Consider the following 16630-nt stretch of genomic DNA (forward strand, 5'->3'; position numbering starts at 1 on the left):
ACTGCTGCAAAGGCTGCATGTGTATAAAGTGTGGGAGACCAGTAGTCGTAACTAAGCTGCTGTCTGGTTGTGCACTGGCACTTTAGAGACAAGTGATGTCCCCGTCCCAGTGCACTGTAGGGTGTGGGGTACATCATACTTACTTGTAAGCCACAGGCCTCCAGGCTTCCAGCCCCAGGATCCGCCGCTTACAATTAATGGGACACCAAGTTTTTTGTAACAGTCAAACTTTTACTAAACAGTCCAAGTTCATCAGGTGAGCACAAGTTGGATAGGGCACAGCAGTTCACACTTTATACTTCCTTAGTACAACTCCTCTTCTGTCTTGCCACCCATTCGTTCTGGACTACCCCCAAGCCCACTCACTCCATCAGCCTCAGGGAGTCATTGTCCACTCCGGCAGTGCATCGACCATTTGCCCCCCATGCAATTCTGCGTCCACTGACTTCATAATGCTTCATAATGTCAGAAGACCAGGCCCATTCAGTGGTACTTGGCCCAAGCCCTAGGCTCCTGACATTGTTGGAATGTCCATCGGGGAAATTTCATATGGCCTCCCACTGGCTTGAACATTTGGCCCATGCTACCACTAGCCAGGCCCATATTTGCGGGGGGTCACATGGGGCAGCAATAAGCTCAGGATTTAATTTTTTTTTAAATCTTTCCCTCCCCAGACTCCATAAAAAAACGGAGTCTTTTCAGGGGTTGGGGCAGTGTCCCTGTATTCATTTGTATTAGCGTCTTTAAGACACCAATACAAATGAAACTCCATACGCGCCGGCCACTTTCAAGATCAGCGGAGCTCCAATCAGCTCCCTGATCCGGCATGCAGTGGCATGCACATTCTCCTGACATGACACGTGACGGCAGCATGATGAGTTTACCTCATCACGTTGCTGACGTTACTGCAGACCGCAGCAGAGAAGGAGATGCCTCCAGAGCCGGTAGCAGGTGAGGGCTCAATGAGCTGAAGATACAAGGGACAGCCTGGGTTGTGGGGCTCAATGTACATAAATGGCAGCCCAGTATGGAAAAAAGTGCGTGGAATGCAAAAAGGGGATGGATTTGGATGGGATGTCTCTGGAAAAGGAAAAGGCGGCCGCATGGGATAGAAGCTCTCTGGAAAAAGGAGCCACATGGGGTGGAATGTCTCTAAAAAAGGGGGCTGCATGGGGTGGGATGTCTCTGGAAAAGGACACTGGATAGGGTAGGAAATCTCTGGAAAAGGAAAACTGGGCCACATGGGATGGAAGGTCTCTGGAAAATGGGGCCACATGGAGTGGGATATGTCTGGAAAAGGAGGCCACATAGGGTGGGATGTCTTTGTAAAAGGAAAAGGGGGCCGCATGGGATGGAAGGTCTCTGGAAAAGGGTGCCAGATGGGGTGGGATGTCTTAAAAAAGAGCCAGATGGGGTGGGATGTCTTTGAAAAAGGGGTCCACATCAAGTGGGATTTCTCTGAAAAAGGGGGTGGTGTGGGGTGGGATGTCTGAAAAAGGGGGCCAAGTGGGTGGAATGTTTCTACAAAAGGGTTCCGTGTTGGGTGGGATCCGCGTGTGGTGGGATGTCTCTGGAAAAGGGGGCAGTGTGGGATATGTCTGAAAAAGGGGAAAAGGGGATATAATCAGCATGGGATAGAATCTGTGAAAAAGGGGGCCACATGGGGTGGGATGTCTAATTAAAAGGGGTCAGCGTGGGGTGGGATGACTGACAATGGGGCAACGTTGCATCATTATGGATAAGGGACAACGTGAGGTTGGATGACTATGGAAAAGGGGCAGTGTGGGTTGAGATCACCATGGAAAAGGGGGCAGTGTAGGGTGGGGTGGGATCACTATGCAGAAAGGGTCAACATGGGGTGAGATGACTATAGAAAAGGGGCAGCATGAGGAGGGATTACTGTTGAAAAGGGGTCAGCATGGGGTGGAATGACTGAAAAAGGGGCAGCGTGACATTACTATGAAAAAGGGGCAGCATGGGGTGAGATGGCTATGGAAAAACTGTCAGCGTGGGGTGAGATCACTATTGAAAAGGAGGCAGCTTGGGGTGGGATCATGATACAGAAAGGGCAGTGTGGGGTGGGATCACTATGGAAAAGGGGGCAGTGTGGGGTGGGATCGCTATACAGAAGGGGCAGCATGGCATCACTATGGAGAAGGGGCAGCGTGGTGTGGGATTACTATGGAGAAGGGGCAGCATGAGGTGGGATCACTATGGAAAAGGGTCAGCGTGAGGTGGGATCACTATGAAGAATAGGCAGCTTGGGTTGGGATCACTATGAAAAAGGGGCAGCATGGGGTGGGCTCAGTATATAGGAGTAGTGTTGGGGGTTCAATATGGGTAAATGGGCTCAGTATGGAGAACTCTAACATGAGGGAGACAGTTCAAAGAGGGGGCAGCATGGGGTGGGCACAGTATGGACATTGTAGTTAATTAGGAGGGTGTGATGGATAGAATTCATAAGGGGGAACGGTGTGGTGCTCATAGTATATAAAGGGGGATGGTGTGGTGCTCATAGTATATAAAGAGGGACGGTGTGGGGGTCATAGTATATAAGGCTAGATGGTGTTGTAGACATGTGGTCATAGTATGTAGGGGCGTGGTGTGATGGGAATATTTTATAGGAAAGGTCAGTGTGGAGGCCATGTACCATAAGAGGGACAGTGTGGGTAATTTTTTGTGCAGGGATCACAGCAAGTTGTAGTTTTTTTTCATTTGGGGGCACAACAATAGGCTTATTTAATGCACAGCATGTGTGGTTCTTTCTATTCAGGAGCAATATAATTACACTGTTATTTTTAAAGGCACCATGTCGGGATGTGCTGCGCAAGACTGGAGAAGATGGAAATTTACAGAAACAAGCTGTGGATGGGAAAAGTCATCATGACATCAGGACCTGTGAGGTACCTAGATCTAAGCATAGCTAAATACATCAGCTAAATGCAGGTTTTAAATAACCGTTGATTTGCTATATCAAGCAGATTGTCTTTTGTAGCATTGTTCTTGGCAGCATGTGATCACAGGACAAAGTGCTGCGAAGAAAGATGATATTTAAAGAGCGTTTGTCACCCCCCTCCCAAATGACAATTAAACTACATAAACATTTATCTAGTGAACACAGACAGTATAAAAATCATACCATAACTGTTTAATCTAATAATGAAAAATCTTCTTTTAGGCATTTTAATTGGTAAGAGTGAGTGCTGCCTAAAATCACTGCTGCACTCCAAGTGTAAGTGTGGCTGTGCACACAATGTGGCTGCAGGTGCGTTATTTCTGGTTCTGGTTCCTGCCTGTCTTTGGCCGCCGCTCGAGCAGCTTCAATGAGGAGGATGAGGGGTGTTTAAGTGCGCAGACAGCATGTACCATACCTCCCAACATTTGAAGATGGGAAAGAGGGCTAAAGTTTGCGGCGCGCGAAGTGCGCCGTGGTAAATTTTAGGCCACGCCTCTGACCACACCCATTCATAATTAGCCACACCCATATCCACGTCCCAACCACACCCATTTAGCACTGCCGATCACACTGTTTCATATACAATAATTGTAAACAAAAAATATGGCCACACAGTGCCCCATACTGTATAATGGCCACACATGATGCTCCATACTGTATGATGACCACACATGATGCTCCATACTATATAATGAACACACATGATGCTCCATACTGTATAATGAACACACATGATGCTCCATACGGTATAATGACCGCACATGATGCTCCATACTGTATAATGACCGCACATGATGCTCCATACTGTATAATGGCCGCACATGATGCTCCATACTGTATAATGACCGCACATGATGCTCCATACTGTATAATTGCCCCACATGATTCTCCATACTGTAAAATGAACACACATGACGCTCCATACTGTATAATGACCGCACATGATGCTCCATACTGTATAATGACCGCAGTTGACCAAGTTGACATCTAGTGAGGCACAATAATAAATCACATGTAACAATTACCTCAAGTATGGTGGTGCCAGGAACCCCTACGCACGTTTCGGCCGTATAGGCCTTCTTCCGGGGGAGTGGCTACATCAAAACTCAGGCTTGTTTATAAAGTGCCGCCATCCTATCACATACGCTAAAATTACTGCATCATATGGTCGCCATCCACAAGCGGCGCATGCGCTGTCCGCCGCCAGAAGGCCCCAGCCGCCCAAAGCGTCATCAGATAGCGACACCCACGTGAACGCCCAGCTGAGCGAGCACATGAGCGCAGCATCCAATAGAGACGCCAATGAGCGACCTCCAGCCCAATGACGTAGGGCGCGCACGCGCACAGGAGGAGACCACATACGGGGATACCGCCCTCTCAAACCCTTTACTCAAAGGTATGTATACATCCTACCCAGAATACCATAATGAAAATCGGACAGAAGTACCATCTTCAAAAGAAATAAATAGTGCATTTAAATATACAAGATATATACAAAGAATATAGTGTTAAAAACAGTAAGGTGCACAATAGTCAATATTATAAAACAGAACAAAAGACATATATTCCATAATTTACACATAAAAAGAATATTAACATAGACATGCATGCAAACTATTATAAAATAAATACATGTCCATATGCAGAAATACTCAAAAATTACATTTATATATAAAGTGCCATATTATTAAAGTGCATCACATAGAGAAATCTTCTCTTTATACAATTTCCTCCGCAACCATAAAAGAAGGAAAATGTGTATATATAATATGCAGTGCTAAAACAGTGTTATAAAGTGCATGGCTTGAAGAATACGTCTTCTATTTGTCCGAATCACTTCATTTTCATAAGGGGAACAGTATATAGAGAGGGCTGGAAGATAACAAAATCAAGTTAAAATCAAACTAAAACCACACTTTTAAAATCAAATGAACCACACACATTTAAAAAAGCAATCATATTATAGAAAGGGTGCGAAGCTCAATGTTTCATTCAAACCGTCCGGTTTCAGAGTCCGAAGTTCCCAAATCCAGCGGGATTCTTTCTGGGCCAAAATTTTGCTCACATTCCCACCCCGTGGATTAAGAGGGATACAATCGATCCCCCTAACCCGCAGAAAGGAAGGATCACTTGCATGGAATTGTTTAAAGTGTCTAGGAATGCTTTTCAACACATCCAAATTTTTCTCTTCCTTGCCAGCAATGATGTCCCTCACATGCTCTCTAATACGTATTTTTAAGGCTCTTGTGGTTAGTCCCACATAGCTTTTCACACATGTACAATACGCATAGTACACCACCGCAGTGGTGGTGCACGTTATCGTGTGCGTAATTTTGAAGTTACGTCCATCAGAGGACATAAATTCGGTTGCTGTATCCATATTGGGACACGCCACGCACTTCCCACAGGGTTTACACCCCCATGGTGGCCTCAACTGTTGCCTTTGTGACCCAAATAGTGGGCGTTCATTTGGGACATACAGACTCCTCACCAGAATATCCCTCAAACTCTTAGATCTTCTTGCAGTGAGTGAGGGTTTCTGCGACAAATATTGTTTGAGCACCGGATCCGCCAGCAAAACAGACCAATGTTTAGCTACACTTTCAGACAGTTTATCCCATTGGGAATTGTAAGTTGTCACAAATCTTACCTTATTTGTTGCAGCTTTTTTAGTCGAAGAGTACAGGAGATGTTCACGTTCCATATTTCTAGCCCGATTGTATTCTCTTTTTATACTTCTTCGACTATAACCCCTCTCCAGGAATCTTTCCTTCATTTCCAGTGCACGGTTTTCGAAATCCTCCATAGTAGAGCAGATTCTTCTAATCCGAAGAAACTGGCCGTATGGTACTGCATTAATTACATGAGATGGATGTGAGGAGCTGGCATGTAGAACTGAATTAACAGCAGTATCCTTACGGAAAGCATCCGAGACCAACAGACCACTGGAATCCTTTTTGACCAAAACGTCAAGGAATTCGACCTGCTCAGAGCTATGCTTGTATGTTAAATGAATATTGTACTTATTCCTGTTTAAATTCTGAAAAAAAGAATCCAACTCAAAATGTGTACCACGCCAGATCAAAAAAATGTCATCGATGTAGCGGGTCCAGAATATGACCCGCTCCATCAATGTACCCTGATCTGACATGAAAAGCTTCCTCTCCCACAGCCCCAGGAACACATTTGCATACGAGGGCTCACAAGCCGCCCCCATCGCAGTGCCCTGGAGCTGTAGGTAAAGGGACCCATTAAAAATAAAAAAGTTATGAGTCAAAAGAAACTGTAACAAGCAAGCCAAGAACTCGATCTCTTCCCCCAAAAAATTGGTCATATTGAGGAACGTAGTGACCGCCCTCAAGCCATCTTGGTGACGAATATTTGTATAAAGCGACTCAACGTCGCACGTCACCAACAACATATCCTCATCAGTATACACTGAGTCTATTTTCTTCAGAAAATCCGAAGTATCTCGGGTAAATGAAGGGATTGTTTCAACCAATGGCTTGAGGAACATGTCTATGTATCTCCCGATGCCCTCCGTAAGTCCCCCCACCCCGGAGATAATAGGCCTGCCTGGAGGGTTTTTCTGATTTTTGTGCACCTTAGGCAGTAAGTATAGAGTAGGGATACGTGGATCCTTCACCAGAAGACTGTCCCTCACCTCCGTGGTAATTATCCCCCTTTCTTCCGCCTTGCACAAAATTTTGCGTAATTCCTCTTTATATGAGACAAGAGGATTGAATGTTAGTTTTTTATAACACTCTGAATTCCTCAACATCCGATATGCCTCTGTCTCATATAAATTGGTGGGCCAGACTACCACATTACCGCCCTTGTCCGCAGGTTTTATAAGGACATCCTTCAAATTACTTAGGGCTTTTATAGATTGATGTTCCCTTTTAGTTAGATTATCATGCCAAACAATTGGTGGAATCCCTTCAAGTTCCTTTGTCACTAAGTGAATAAAAATCTCCACATTTGGACAAAGTGACAAAGGCGGGAATTTTTTAGACTTTTGGCGAAGGGACGGTGGTACCTTACCCAAGGATGGGTTGACATGTTCCTCTGCCAGCTCCTCCAACGTTCTCAATGCAGCTTGTTCCTCAGGAAGAGGAAATAATTTCTGAATCTCCATTTTTTGAACAATAACGATCTCCCATAAATGTGCAGATCCTTTATCACCGTAAAGGTGTCAAGCCGTGTGCTAGGTGAGAAAGTTTAGCCTTTAGACAAAACAGATAATTCCTCATCACTAAGCTCATAATTAGATAGGTTGATTACCTTTAATGTGTCATTCCTAGAGGTGGATGCCTGCGGACGTTTGTTAGTATGCGCTTTTTGCTCCTTTTTCCTTTTATTGTTCCCAAATCTTGTTTGAACAGAATATTGGGTCACATCAGATCTCCCACCAGAGGAGGCAATAGATGACACTGATGAGGTTCTTCTAATACGGCTTCCAGAACCCTTACGTCTCCACCTATACATAGTACCTTGTTGGAAATCTGGATTGTCACGTGATAATTTCTTAGCCTGCACTGTTTTTATTTGTGCTTCCCATTCATCCGAATTTTTATCCATGTTTAAATTAAAGCTGGACAGAGATTCAGCAGATATCAACTTCTTTAAATTGCTATATGATTCATCAATCTCAACCTCAATAGCAATCACGGATTTCTTATTAAGTTCAATTAACAACTCCATAAACTGGAAGGATGATTTAGTACATATGTCCTCCCATTTTGAAATAGTTTTCATCCTGCACTGGAAATGAAGGGAATACCTGGATCCTAAGTCCCCTAGGGATCAACTTCTTCTTGAAGTAATTCTCAAGAAATGCTCTGTTGCACCATAGTTTGGTGCGTTTATGTACCAGACGTTTCAACTGAGCTTCCAAATTCTTAACCTCTTCATTATTATTGCTTGCAACATTAGTACCCTCACCATCAAAGACCGAAGCAGCTTGTATCTGCCAGGTCATGTCTCGATTCTTATAGTCCATTGTCTGTCAAAAAATCTGTGAAAAATACACAGCAGAATTATAATTACCAATAGGACGAACAATACACAGGGTATATCAACACCTGTGTCCATAAGGAAACAATTATACCTAACGGTCGCGTACAGATAAACGTTATACACCTATAATAAATTGCACAAGAAAGACCTCAAAGTACAGTTAATGAACAACTTTATTAATTAAAACCAACAGCAAAAGGGACAACAATGATGATGATAAGTACCAATAGTCAGGCACCATGCACCTGAGGTAATGTAAATAATAGGTATCACTGATGCCTCATAAAAAAACCTCCCATAAATCAATAGACTATAGCGCCCAGTGGCCTGATAGTACACAAGGGGAGACCAAGTTGACATCTAGTGAGGCACAATAATAAATCACATGTAACAATTACCTCAAGTATGGTGGTGCCAGGAACCCCTACGCACGTTTCGGCCGTATAGGCCTTCTTCCGGGGGAGTGGCTACATCAAAACTCAGGCTTGTTTATAAAGTGCCGCCATCCTATCACATACGCTAAAATTACCGCGTCATATGGTCGCCGTCCACAAGCGGCGCATGCGCTGTCCGCCGCCAGAAGGCCCCAGCCGCCCAAGGCGTCATCAGATAGCGACGCCCACGTGAACGCTCAGCTGAGCGGAGACCATATGACGCGGTAATTTTAGCGTATGTGATAGGATGGCGGCACTTTATAAACAAGCCTGAGTTTTGATGTAGCCACTCCCCCGGTAGAAGGCCTATACGGCCGAAACGTGCGTAGGGGTTCCTGGCACCACCATACTTGAGGTAATTGTTACATGTGATTTATTATTGTGCCTCACTAGATGTCAACTTGGTCCCCCCTTGTGTACTATCAGGCCACTGGGCGCTATAGTCTATTGATTTATGGGAGGTTTTTTTATGAGGCATCAGTGATACCTATTATTTACATTACCTCAGGTGCATGGTGCCTGACTATTGGTACTTATCATCATCATTGTTGTCCCTTTTGCTGTTGGTTTTAATTAATAAAGTTGTTCATTAACTGTACTTTGAGGTCTTTCTTGTGCAATTTATTATAGGTGTATAACGTTTATCTGTACGGGACCGTTAGGTATAATTGTTTCCTTACGGACACAGGTGTTGATATACCCTGTGTATTGTTCGTCCTATTGGTAATTATAATTCTGTTGTGTATTTTTCACAGATTTTTTGACAGACAATGGACTATAAGAATCGAGACATGACCTGGCAGATACAAGCTGCTTCGGTCTTTGATGGTGAGGGTACTAATGTTGCAAGCAATAATAATGAAGAGGTTAAGAATTTGGAAGCTCAGTTGAAACGTCTGGTACATAAACGCACCAAACTATGGTGGAACAGAGCATTTCTTGAGAATTACTTCAAGAAGAAGTTGATCCCTAGGGGACTTAGGATCCAGGTATTCCCTTCATTACCAGTGCAGGATGAAAACTTTATTTCAAAATGGGAGGACATATGTACTAAATCATCCTTCCAGTTTATGGAGTTGTTAATTGAACTTAATAAGAAATCCGTGATTGCTATTGAGGTTGAGATTGATGAATCATATAGCAATTTAAAGAAGTTGATATCTGCTGAATCTCTGTCCAGCTTTAATTTAAACATGGATAAAAATTCGGATGAATGGGAAGCACAAATAAAAACAGTGCAGGCTAAGAAATTATCACGTGACAATGCAGATTTCCAACAAGGTACTATGTATAGGTGGAGACGTAAGGGTTCTGGAAGCCGTTTTAGAAGAACCTCATCAGTGTCATCTATTGCCTCCTCTGGTGGGAGATCTGATGTGACCCAATATTCTGTTCAAACAAGATTTGGGAACAATAAAAGGAAAAAGGAGCAAAAAGCGGATACTAACAAACGTCCGCAGGCATCCACCTCTAGGAATGACACATTAAAGGTAATCAACCTATCTAATTATGAGCTTAGTGATGAGGAATTATCTGTTTTGTCTAAAGGCTTAACTTTCTCACCTAGCACACGGCTTGAAACCTTTACGGTGATAAAGGATCTGCACATTTATGGGAGATCGTTATTGTTCAAAAAATGGTACCATAGTGAAGAGATTCAGAAATTATTTCCTCTTCCTGAGGAACAAGCTGCATTGAGAACGTTGGAGGAGCTGGCAGAGGAACATGTCAACCCATCCTTGGGTAAGGTACCACCGTCCCTTCGCCAAAAGTCTAAAAAATTCCCGCCTTTGTCACTTTGTCCAAATGTGAAGATTTTTATTCACTTAGTGACAAAGGAACTTGAAAGGATTCCACCAATTGTTTGGCATGATAATCTAACTAAAAGGGAACATCAATCTATAAAAGCCCTAAGTAATTTGAAGGATGTCCTTATAAAACCTGCGGACAAGGGCGGTAATGTGGTAGTCTGGCCCACCAATTTATATGAGACAGAGGCATATCGGATGTTGAGGAATTCAGAGTGTTATAAAAAACTAACATTCAATCCTCTTGTCTCATATAAAGAGGAATTACGTAAAATTTTGTGCAAGGCGGAAGAAAGGGGGATAATTACCACGGAGGTGAGGGACAGTCTTCTGGTGAAGGATCCACGTATCCCTACTCTATACTTACTGCCTAAGGTGCACAAAAATCAGAAAAACCCTCCAGGCAGGCCTATTATCTCCGGGGTGGGGGGACTTACGGAGGGCATCGGGAGATACATAGACATGTTCCTCAAGCCATTGGTTGAAACAATCCCTTCATTTACCCGAGATACTTTGGATTTTCTGAAGAAAATAGACTCAGTGTATACTGATGAGGATATGTTGTTGGTGACGTGCGACGTTGAGTCGCTTTATACAAATATTCGTCACCAAGATGGCTTGAGGGCGGTCACTACGTTCCTCAATATGACCAATTTTTCGGGGGAAGAGATCGAGTTCTTGGCTTGCTTGTTACAGTTTCTTTTGACTCATAACTTTTTTATTTTTAATGGGTCCCTTTACCTACAGCTCCAGGGCACTGCGATGGGGGCGGCTTGTGAGCCCTCGTATGCAAATGTGTTCCTGGGGCTGTGGGAGAGGGAGCTTTTCACGTCAGATCAGGGTACATCGATGGAGCGGGTCATATTCTGGACCCGCTACATCGATGAAATTTTTTTGATCTGGCGTGGTACACATTTTGAGTTGGATTCTTTTTTTCAGAATTTAAACAGGAATAAGTACAATATTCATTTAACATACAAGCATAGCTCTGAGCAGGTCGAATTCCTTGACGTTTTGGTCAAAAAGGATTCCAGTGGTCTGTTGGTCTCGGATGCTTTCCGTAAGGATACTGCTGTTAATTCAGTTCTACATGCCAGCTCCTCACATCCATCTCATGTAATTAATGCAGTACCATACGGCCAGTTTCTTCGGATTAGAAGAATCTGCTCTACTATGGAGGATTTCGAAAACCGTGCACTGGAAATGAAGGAAAGATTCCTGGAGAGGGGTTATAGTCGAAGAAGTATAAAAAGAGCATACAATCGGGCTAGAAATATGGAACGTGAACATCTCCTGTACTCTTCGACTAAAAAAGCTGCAACAAATAAGGTAAGATTTGTGACAACTTACAATTCCCAATGGGATAAACTGTCTGAAAGTGTAGCTAAACATTGGTCTGTTTTGCTGGCGGATCCGGTGCTCAAACAATATTTGTCGCAGAAACCCTCACTCACTGCAAGAAGATCTAAGAGTTTGAGGGATATTCTGGTGAGGAGTCTGTATGTCCCAAATGAACGCCCACTATTTGGGTCACAAAGGCAACAGTTGAGGCCACCATGGGGGTGTAAACCCTGTGGGAAGTGCGTGGCGTGTCCCAATATGGATACAGCAACCAAATTTATGTCCTCTGATGGACGTAACTTCAAAATTACGCACACGATAACGTGCACCACCACTGCCGTGGTGTACTATGCGTATTGTACATGTGTGAAAATCTATGTGGGACTAACCACAAGAGCCTTAAAAATACGTATTAGAGAGCATGTGAGGGACATCATTGCTGGCAAGGAAGAGAAAAATTTGGATGTGTTGAAAAGCATTCCTAGACACTTTAAACAATTCCATGCAAGTGATCCTTCCTTTCTGCGGGTTAGGGGGATCGATTGTATCCCTCTTAATCCGCGGGGTGGGAATGTGAGCAAAATTTTGGCCCAGAAAGAATCCCGCTGGATTTGGGAACTTCGGACTCTGAAACCGGACGGTTTGAATGAAACATTGAGCTTCGCACCCTTTCTATAATATGATTACTTTTTTAAATGTGTGTGGTTCATTTGATTTTAAAAGTGTGGTTTTAGTTTGATTTTAACTTGATTTTGTTATCTTCCAGCCCTCTCTATATACTGTTTCCCTTATGAAAATGAAGTGATTCGGACAAATAAAAGACGTATTCTTCAAGCCATGCACTTTATAACACTGTTTTAGCACTGCATATTATATATACACATTTTCCTTCTTTTATGGTTGCGGAGGAAATTGTATAAAGAGAAGATTTCTCTATGTGATGCACTTTAATAATATGGCACTTTATATATAAATGTAATTTTTGAGTATTTCTGCATATGGACATGTATTTATTTTAAAATAGTTTGCATGCATGTCTATGTTAATATTCTTTTTATGTGTAAATTATGGAATATATGTCTTTTGTTCTGTTTTATAATATTGACTATTGTGCACCTTACTGTTTTTAACACTATATTCTTTGTATATATCTTGTATATTTAAATGCACTATTTATTTCTTTTGAAGATGGTACTTCTGTCCGATTTTCATTATGGTATTCTGGGTAGGATGTATACATACCTTTGAGTAAAGGGTTTGAGAGGGCGGTATCCCCGTATGTGGTCTCCTCCTGTGCGCGTGCGCGCCCTACGTCATTGGGCTGGAGGTCGCTCATTGGCGTCTCTATCGGATGCTGCGCTCACGTGCTCGCTCAGCTGGGCGTTCACGTGGGAGTCGCTATCTGATGACGCCTTGGGCGGCTGGGGCCTTCTGGCGGCGGACAGCGCATGCGCCGCTTGTGGACGGCGACCATATGACGCGGTAATTTTAGCGTATGTGATAGGATGGCGGCACTTTATAAACAAGCCTGAGTTTTGATGTAGCCACTCCCCCGGAAGAAGGCCTATACGGCCGAAACGTGCGTAGGGGTTCCTGGCACCACCATACTTGAGGTAATTGTTACATGTGATTTATTATTGTGCCTCACTAGATGTCAACTTGGTCTCCCCTTGTGTACTTTTAGGCCACTGGGCGCTATAGTCTATTGATTTATGGGAGGCTTTTTTATGAGGCATCAGTGATACCTATTATTTACATTACCTCAGGTGCATGGTGCCTGACTATTGGTACTTATCATCATCATTGTTGTCCCTTTTGCTGTTGGTTTTAATTAATAAAGTTGTTCATTAACTGTACTTTGAGGTCTTTCTTGTGCAATTTATTATAGGTGTATAACGTTTATCTGTACGGGACCGTTAGGTATAATTGTTTCCTTACGGACACAGGTGTTGATATACCCTGTGTATTGTTCGTCCTATTGGTAATTATTTTGTTTTTATTATGTATACCCCTCCTCACATGTAAAAAGCCATGGAATAAATGGCACTATAATAACAAATAATAATACTTAAAGCCACATGGATCTGTCAATGTTTGAGCTTTGTGTCTAGCTGTTAGTCTTTACCCAGACTGTTCTCATTCATCACTGGATTATTTCCTAAACTTTGCTGTCTCCAAAAACATATATTACTGCTTGCTGTTCCTGCTTGTGCTCCTTCGGCCACTGGTTTCCAGCAGTGCTACTCCAGTATCATAACACCATAATACATTACATTAGACGCATGTTACTTTTAGGCTAAAGGTACCGTCACACTCAGCGACGCTGCGGCGATATAGACAACGAGCCGACCTAAACTAGATTGCTGGAGCGTCGCTGTTTAGGTCGCTGTAGAGACGTCAAACACAGCAACTCCAGAACGATGCAGGAGCATCACATCACGGCGACTCACATCTCGTTCTCACAGGTTGTTAGCTCCATGTCAATCATTGCTGGCGTCGTTGCTTTTGATGTCAAACATGACGATACACGCCGACCTGGCGACCAAATAAAGTTCTGGACTTCTAGCTCCGACCAGCGATGGCACAGTGGGATCCAGATCGCTGCTGCATGTCAAACACAATGAGATCGCTATCCAGGACGCTGCAACGTCACGGATCGTTGTCGTTCTCGTTGTAAAGTTGCTGAGTGTGACGGTACCTTAAGTGCACACGTTGCAGAATTGCTGCGGAAATTGGCATGCGTATTCCTGCTAAACACTAGCATTTTGCAAACATCATTAGCTTACAGAATGCTAGCGTTTTTCAAGCGATCTGTAGCATCGCTTGGAAAACTGATTAACAGGTTGGTCACACTTGCAAACATAGTGTTTGACAAGTGTGACCAACTTTTTACTTTTGATGCTGCCTATGCAGCATCAATAGTAAAAAGATCTAATGTTAACAATAATTAAAAAAAATTAAAAAATGGTTATTCTCACCTTCCGACGGCACCCTATCTAAAACAGCGGTGCACGTGGCGGGTTCCGTTCCCAGGGATGCTGTGTGCGAAGGACCTGGGTTGACGTAGCGGTGACCGCTCAGAAAAAAAACACAGCATGTGCATACAGAATGCGGATTGCATTCTTTTAATAGGATGCTTAATGTGACCGTTTTCGCAGTTTTATCGCGTTTTTATAGCAAAAAAACGCGAAAAATCCGGAACATGTGCACACAGCCTAACATATAAAACCACACAAAAGTATTCACATAGCACGTCTGTTGTCTTCAGGGGCAGGAACATGATAAGACAGTCCATATCCCTACATGTGTACCATGCAAAGCTTTGTGTGTACCTGTCCACAGACTGCAACTTGTTCTGCAATGGGTGAAATCACACAGAACACTGTAGAGATCAGACAGTTTGACTGACTTATAATTTTAACTTGTCACCCATGACAAGAGAATACTCAAACTAACCATTATCGACAAGTCATTCAGAAAATGGTCACCCTGATGTATAAGCTAGCTAAAGCCTCTTACTACAACAGCTCATGAAATGGGAGAATCAGAAATGGAGAAGCATTTTCTTATTTTATCATCTACATTAGTTTAAGCCACTAAACTCCATTTTCCTTCAGAGACTGAGTTTAAAGTTTATATTTGTTTAAAGGGTTTGTCTACTACTGGACAACCCCTTACAGATGGGCCAAGCGAGGTGAAAAATGTAATAAAATGAGGGTCAACTCCAACACCTGCGCCAATCCTCTGTAGCCAGCATTACATTATAGCAGACAGGCAAGGGAAACAGCTCTGACTACAGAGGAACGGCACAGGTCTGAGAGATGAGTAGCATTTTTTTTACTTTTCTTACATCACTGGGCTTATTAATAAAGGGATGCCCAGTAATGGGCAACCCCTTTAATTACAATATTGTGGAAGTTGATATGATTATTTTTCTGTGGGAAACCGCCTTTCATATTCTATACAGTGAATATCCTTGCAATTAATACTTCCTACTAATTGTAAAGGAATACTGAAATATGTGAACAGAATTCCAGCAATGGCTTACAGTTCACGTTATAATGAAGTCCTTTCAATACTCTAAGAGTACATTCCAACTTAATGAAAAAAAAAGCTACAGTGCCAATGTGGCACCCCAGGAGAATGGTTGCCACAGTGGCATTGCCTTCCTCAGGGGGGGGGGGGTGATGTCATGCCTGGAAGCAAGAGGGATCCCCTTAGCAGGTAACACAGCACACAACACCTTTCCTGACTTCAGACCAGAAGGGGGAGCTCTAACACCTGTTTTAGGGGATCTTCCCCATAAATTCTGGCCTGGAGGCGAGGTTAGTCAGTTCAGTGTCAGAGAGCAGACAGTGAAGGAGGAAAAGGCAAGAAGTGAGGAGAATCTGGGGGATATGAGCTCACCCCAGGACTAAGCGCCGAAGACTGGACACCGGAGTCCATGTTTGTGTGGGAACTTCAGGCCCCGCAATCACATCCGGAGGACAGGAGATTGCAGATCTCCTGGCCCCAGCTGATACCCAAAGGCACAGCAGCATACGATAGCCCAAAGTCACCACGAGGGACTGACACCTGGAACAGGCTCAAGCTGCCTGCCATATGCGTAGTGTTTCACTTAGTGGACAGACTGAGGGACTTGTGCTGTTCTGTGTAAGTTATGCTCTTCAGTTTTATGTGTATTTTCATGCTATGTATGTTCTTACATTTCTGCTCCGCTGCCACCCAATGGCCTTTTTCCATATGGCAGCTTGTTCTTAATTCTTGTGGGCATGTCTTCCACTTCCAGTTCAGGGGTCAAGTCTTCTCTTCCTCTGGCAGCAATTTTATTTTTAGTTTACATGCTGTTGTGAGAGGACACACTTGAACCGGGCTTAGGAAGGCATCAGTCTTTCAACCTCTTGCTGCTCACTTGCTGTACCTGGCTCAACTCTGGAGAAGTTACTGTATACCATCCTACGCTGTATGTCCAGATTTCCAAATAAACAAGTCTGGATTGCACAATCCCTGGTGTGCATCATCTCTCTGGATGCTGAACAGCATTGTTCCTGTCTGCCCTACAGCAAGGAAAA

The 16630-nt window shown here is 43.4% G+C and overlaps 1 protein-coding gene across 1 annotated transcript in view; it reads right to left on the reverse strand.

Moving 5' to 3' along the window:
• The window catches only part of SHC2 (SHC adaptor protein 2), a 254964-nt gene that overhangs the window by 27210 nt on the left and 211124 nt on the right, over positions 1-16630 (reverse strand). The gene's annotated exons all lie outside the window — the stretch shown is intronic.

This window comes from Ranitomeya variabilis, chromosome 1 (genome assembly GCF_051348905.1).
Source record: "Ranitomeya variabilis isolate aRanVar5 chromosome 1, aRanVar5.hap1, whole genome shotgun sequence".
NCBI classification, from domain to species: domain Eukaryota; kingdom Metazoa; phylum Chordata; class Amphibia; order Anura; family Dendrobatidae; genus Ranitomeya; species Ranitomeya variabilis.